This window comes from Eschscholzia californica, unplaced genomic scaffold (assembly GCF_041429995.1).
Source record: "Eschscholzia californica isolate CP2 unplaced genomic scaffold, dmEscCali1.0.p SCAF_2, whole genome shotgun sequence".
Classification (NCBI taxonomy): domain Eukaryota; kingdom Viridiplantae; phylum Streptophyta; class Magnoliopsida; order Ranunculales; family Papaveraceae; genus Eschscholzia; species Eschscholzia californica.
Genome location: NW_028238309.1, coordinates 63,273,257 through 63,279,256, shown reverse-complemented (window position 1 = coordinate 63,279,256; position 6,000 = coordinate 63,273,257).

The window sequence follows — 6,000 nt, the reverse complement described above, 5'->3', positions numbered from 1 at the left end:
TCAGTTTTCTACGAAAATCTGGAAATTTGTTCGATTTTGCCAGATTTTCGTCGCAAGTTATGTTCTGTTTTACCTCATCAATGTCATTAATGCCTATTATAGAAACGTCCGCAAAAACTTCTTCAGGTGTAGATTGAGGGATTTTGTCTTCTTCATCCATCTAGGGTTTGATAAAAAAAAATGGTAGAAATTACAGTTTACTTTTAGTAGAAGTGAAGAAAGAAGAATAAGACTAAGAAGAGATTTTGTCTTCTTCATCCATCTAGGGCTTGATAAAAAAAATAGTAGAAACTACAGTTTACTTTTAGTAGAAGTGAAGAAAGAAGAATAAGACTAAGAAGAAGGAAGAAGAAGACAATTTAGGTTTTCAATCTTTAACTATTATTTTTGTTAGTAGTCCACAAGTTACTAATAATTAGTATTTAAGACTTTATGGAGTTGTCCCCTTATTAAATCAAAGTCAACTAAGTCAAGCATAGTTGACTCGCATCGGACCCGAAAATAGTTGTCCATCTAAGAAAAACGATTGTCCGCGTATTGGCCACCTTAAAATACTATCAAGTTACCAAAGTACATTTGAAAACTCACTAAATTATCCCAAATTGGAAAATAAAGAGCAGTCAATGTTATGAAAAATAAACCTAGAAAAGATCAAAACAAGTTGAAGAAGAATACTGAGTTAATGGTACCTGGTCAAATCAATTAATATTTAGCTCCATCACACAAGAGGCACTCTTTTACTTTTTTGTTAGGGTGGGACAAGTCATGGATTAACAAACCAAAATGAATGTGTTTTCATGTATAATTTATTTCTTTATTAGAGCAATCATGAATATTTGTACAAGTTATTCCTATTTTGGGTCCTCTAGTTCGTGTGAAAATATTTGAATGTGAAGTTAGAATTTCTTTTTTCCTTCTGAACAAGAGAACAAATTTTTTCCAAATGAAAATTTGATTTTGGATGCTACTATATGCAACTTCAGTTTTGTTAAGGACAACTACTAGACAAAAATAACTAAATAAAACTAACTAAAATTGTGTCCTAAATTGCTAACCAACACCAACACCAAAAATCAAGTGTATTCGAATCTCTCTTCCATTCTATACACAACTCTAAAAAAATTATTACACAAAATAACTAAATAAAATTAATTGAATTTTGTCTTAAATTGCTAAACCCAACACTAAAAGAAAAAAAATCAAATATAATTGTATTTTTTTCTCAAAATTCAAATTTCTATTACTATAATTAAGAGTTAATTCCTATATGGCCCCCTACTTTATGACCAGATTCCTTTATGACCCTCTTTTTTTTCGTAAATTCAAATATGGCCCCCTTTTTTGATGTAATTGTCCTAACTACCCTTCCGTTAAATCTTTTTTCAAAATTAAAAATAAAAATAAAATTATAATTCCACCTCATTTCCTCTCCACCACACATCTCTCTCCATGTCAACTCTCTCTCCACATCACCTCTCTCTCTCCAACTCACCTCCGGCCGGCGATTTCCCAAAAAAAAAAAAAAATTCTCTCATCTCTTTCTAAAAATCCGGCGAAGGGGGTTTCCCTTCGCCGGAGCCGTGAACAGACCGATCTGGTCTGTTCACGGCAGACCTTTGAAGGTCTGGTCGTGAACAGACCAGATCGGTCTGTTCACGGCTCCGACGAAGGGAAACCCCCTTCGTCGGATTGTTAGAGAGAGAGAGAGTGATGAGAGAAAAAAAAAATTTGGGAAGTCGCCGGCCGGAAAAATCTCCGGCAGGCGACTTCAATCGAAGAAGATGAAGGTGAGTTGGAGAGAGAGAGGGGTGAGTTGGAGAGAGAGAGGGGTGAGTTGGAGAGAGAGAGGGGTGAGTTGGAGAGAGAGAGAGAGGTGAGTTGGAAAGAGAGAGAGTGGTGAGTTGTAGAGAGCGATGAGGTGGAGAGAGAGAGAGAGGGGTGAGGTGGAAATAACTTTTTTTAAATATTTTAAATTTAGAATTAAGAAAGGTAGTAATGACATTTACTTGAAAATAGGGGGCCATATTTGAATTTACGAAAAAAAGGGGGCCATAAAGGAAGCTGGTCACAAAGTAGGGGGCCATATAGGAATTAACTCTATAATTAATTATTCATAAATAAAATTTATTCCAACATTAAACTAAAAAGTTAACCAAATATTAACAAATAACAAAAAAATATTACCAAATAACAAAAAAGTATTATATTCCAACCAAATATTAACAAAGAGTCCCAACGGATATTCGTTCATAAAATCACCAAGTATCTTCTATAACCCTAACTACTATGACTTAGTCAAGCTTAGTTTATACCTTAATAGTGTATATTTCATTAAATCAAATCGTGTTTATAGATTAGAATTTTGGTTTATCAAGTCCAGCGGGTATTTATAGATTAGAATTTTGGTTTATCAAGTCCAACGGGTATTTATAGATTAGAATTTTGGTTTATCAAGTCCAATGGGTATTGTTCAACAAAAAAAATCTAACGGATATATTTTCCAAAAAAAAATCCCATGGGATATTAATAAAATCATACAACATAAAATCACTATGTATATTTTTAAGCTTAGTTTAAACCTTAATAATGTATATTTCATAAAATCATACTACATAAAATCATACTACATAAAAATAATGTATATAAAACCTATAACACGTTTAAGTATTTTTTTTTTTTAAATATAAGATAACACTAATACAACCAATTTTATTTTTGTTTGATAATTTAATAAAAGAAAAAATTGTGTAAATAATTTTGGGAAGTTAAAACATAGTTGTATTTAGCAATCTAAGATTCAAAAAATTATTTGCTAGATAAAACTAATAAATCGATTTTTAGTGTTGTTTAGCAATTTAATAAAAAATAAATGGTTGTGTCTAGCAAATAGCTTTATGAAGCAATTATGCAGCTTCGTTTAGCAGTTGTCTTGATTTTTATGTTTGGTTGGATTTGAGAGATAATTTTAGCCTTCTACTTCTCAAGGGTGCCCCTAAAAACTCTATCTCTCTTATTTTCTTTCTCTAATAAAGCTTCGATATATGTGCATCAAGATCAATTGGAACAAATAAAGGAAATAAAGTGTTCCAACTTCCAACGAGTTTAATGTTTTTCTGAAATTAAAAATGCTAATATGGTTTCGCTCATAGGCAGAAAATAGGTGGGGTGACTAGGGCTGCAGCCTGGGTCAACCAGCCTATAATCCTTAAGAAGCTTTAGTCTCTACTTCTTAAATCATATAACTACTTCTTAAACATAAGTTTCATATAGCTTTAGTGGCAACACCTTAAGATTGGCATCATTGCGCCTACGTAAGATAGTAAAGTATCTTATTTGAAATATTGAAAACTTTAGAACAAATTTTGATTTTGATTAATTGTTTAAAAAATTTCACGGAAAGTAGTTTGATATGTTCCGGTAGTTTTAAAAACGTTCTTCCAACTTGGAGCAAAAATATCTCATAAGACGCAAAATAGTTTATCTTTTTTTTTTTGGTTGAAAGTACAAAATAGTTTATCTTGTTAAACTTTCAACCCGTGTCTAATTGAATTCCTCCGTTAGCCCTTGGTCTCTCTCATTGATAATCAATTTGTTATATCCTCTCATTGATGATCAATTCTTCTGGAACCAGTTTCATATGTCTTTGATTCATTATTCTTATTAGTCTCATTGATGATCAATTTGTTATGATCTATAAGCGTTCATAACTGTAAAGAATATTATTTTTTTCGCGTCTAACTCGCATTTAGTAAAATTTTATTGAATTTCAGTTTACCTATAATATAAAACAAAAATTCTACTCGGACTGCCTCCATGAATCTCCACTTGAACCACACTTCTTTTCCTCCCCTTACGTGTTCAGTCACAGAGGGAGAGTAACGAAGGTTTCTCCCACATGGAGGCGATTCAAATACTCTGTTCAGAAATAAATTTCAGTAGTTCTTGGTCATAAATCTACAGTTAGATCTATATATCTAAAAACATGAAGTAATTTAAACCAAGTTCTCACGTTTTCAATAAGAAAAACGAAAGCGACTTCTACTTGAGTAGTGTCACTCATCTAAAATTTCCTTGTCATTCCTTGCATTTCTCTCTCTACATCGAGTGAATCTCCTATGCATAAACTTCGACGAGTCTCACTCATATATAATTTTGTCATCATTTCTTTGACAAGGATGCTTAATATTGTGCCCAAAACCAGCTCGCAAACCAAGGGCCTAACACTATGTGGCTAGCAATTAGACCTTCATTTTTCTCATAATTCTTTTGCACATAACAAGGAGTTGCAACTCAAAACAAAAACAGTTGGATCGGTGTTTAGGCCCAAATCGGGTATCTGTTTAGGACAAAATATATTTGAACTTTCTTTTGAACAACTTATTTGCTTACAAGAAAACATGCCCCAACCATCGTGGGAGTGGACAAGTAGCAGCATCAAGCCTTCTGTCAAAACTGCATTTTCTTCCTGAATTTAGCTTCCATAGGTTGGATAAGCAAGCTAAAGCAATCGATGACGGATTGGACCATTTACTAGAAACACTTACTTCTCAACGAGTTCGAAATGGTAGATCGACAATCCCGCAAGAAAAGCACAACAAAAATAACTCCTAAATTTATCGTTGAAGACATAAAATTGTTTGATCCATTCAAATTTTGCAATTCAAATATTTATTTCATTATACATCCTTAGAGATATCCCAATGTCATTTGACTAGGTAACAAGGAGTTAAAAGATTTTGACTTGATGTCCTGATTGGGTTCAAATCAATCTCTTATTTGTTGTGGACTATAGTAAGTGGACGGTGGATCAACCCAAAAATGGTCAAGCCCTTTAAAAAGCAAAAATCATGGATAAAGATGATTACGTCCTTTGTGGTGGTGGTGGTATGGTTAAAGGGAGCTTTTGTGGCTGATAAGCTTTTGGATACAAAAATTAGTCCGAGTAGATTTGCCAATAGAACCATTTGATGATCTAGTTTCCTATCCACATCTTTTTTAAGTGCTAGAATAAGGACTATTAAGACCCACTACCAACCTATACGTGTGCGTGGTCGGTGTTTTCTTTCTAGCTTTGTTATTTTGCTATTGAAAATAAAGAAATTACTATTTTATATGAAACAACAAAATAAAGAATTGTTATTTTTCGTACCTTTTATTAAAAAGATTAGGAAAATGATTTTCGATTCTTGTGCATCGAATATAAAAAAGCATCCAAATATAACTTAAGCTTGTAAATATATGACGTCGAGACATTATCTTTCGAGCTGATTTCTATAAAATGGCTATTACATTAAGAAACTATATGTGTTTATAATCTTTCGTGCTTCTACTATATGTAGATGTTTAATTTTTTTTATTCGATGACTTCCCTCTATTAAAGTTATTGAGTGTTTTTTCTATCGGATGTTTAATACTTACTCTAAGTCACTAAGTGTCACGTTCTTCAACAAACAAAAAAAAATGAAGAACCAATATAACATTCTCTTTTTTAATTTACTCTGTATTATTTTTTTCACTATCATGTTTAAATTATATAATCATAACCATTCTTCTCTGCAAATATTATATAGCAGCATCAACTTCAATAGTATCATTATATCGTTAGTACGCAATCATCTACTCGAAAACCAACCAAAAAGAAGTGAAGAGAACAACACAAAAGAGAAATACTCCAATATATATAGTTTATTGTTTAATAAATTTAATTTACAACTATGTTCTTCTAGGAAAAAAAAAACAAATATATCAAAAGTTTTATGATCACAAAATCCAATTCTCACAATAAAATTCCCATAAATCAAAACTTCATATCTTGATAATAGAATCTGATCTGATCATCTATGAGCTGTGACAAGTGTTTCAATGAATCTTAATCCATCAAATCTTGGAGCAAATTTATCTGTCCGAGTAGTAGTTGTTGTAGTAGATCTCCTCGAAGAAGACGAATCACTTATATCGTGATCTTCCTTTGATAATACAGATTCCTAAAAAGAGGATAAT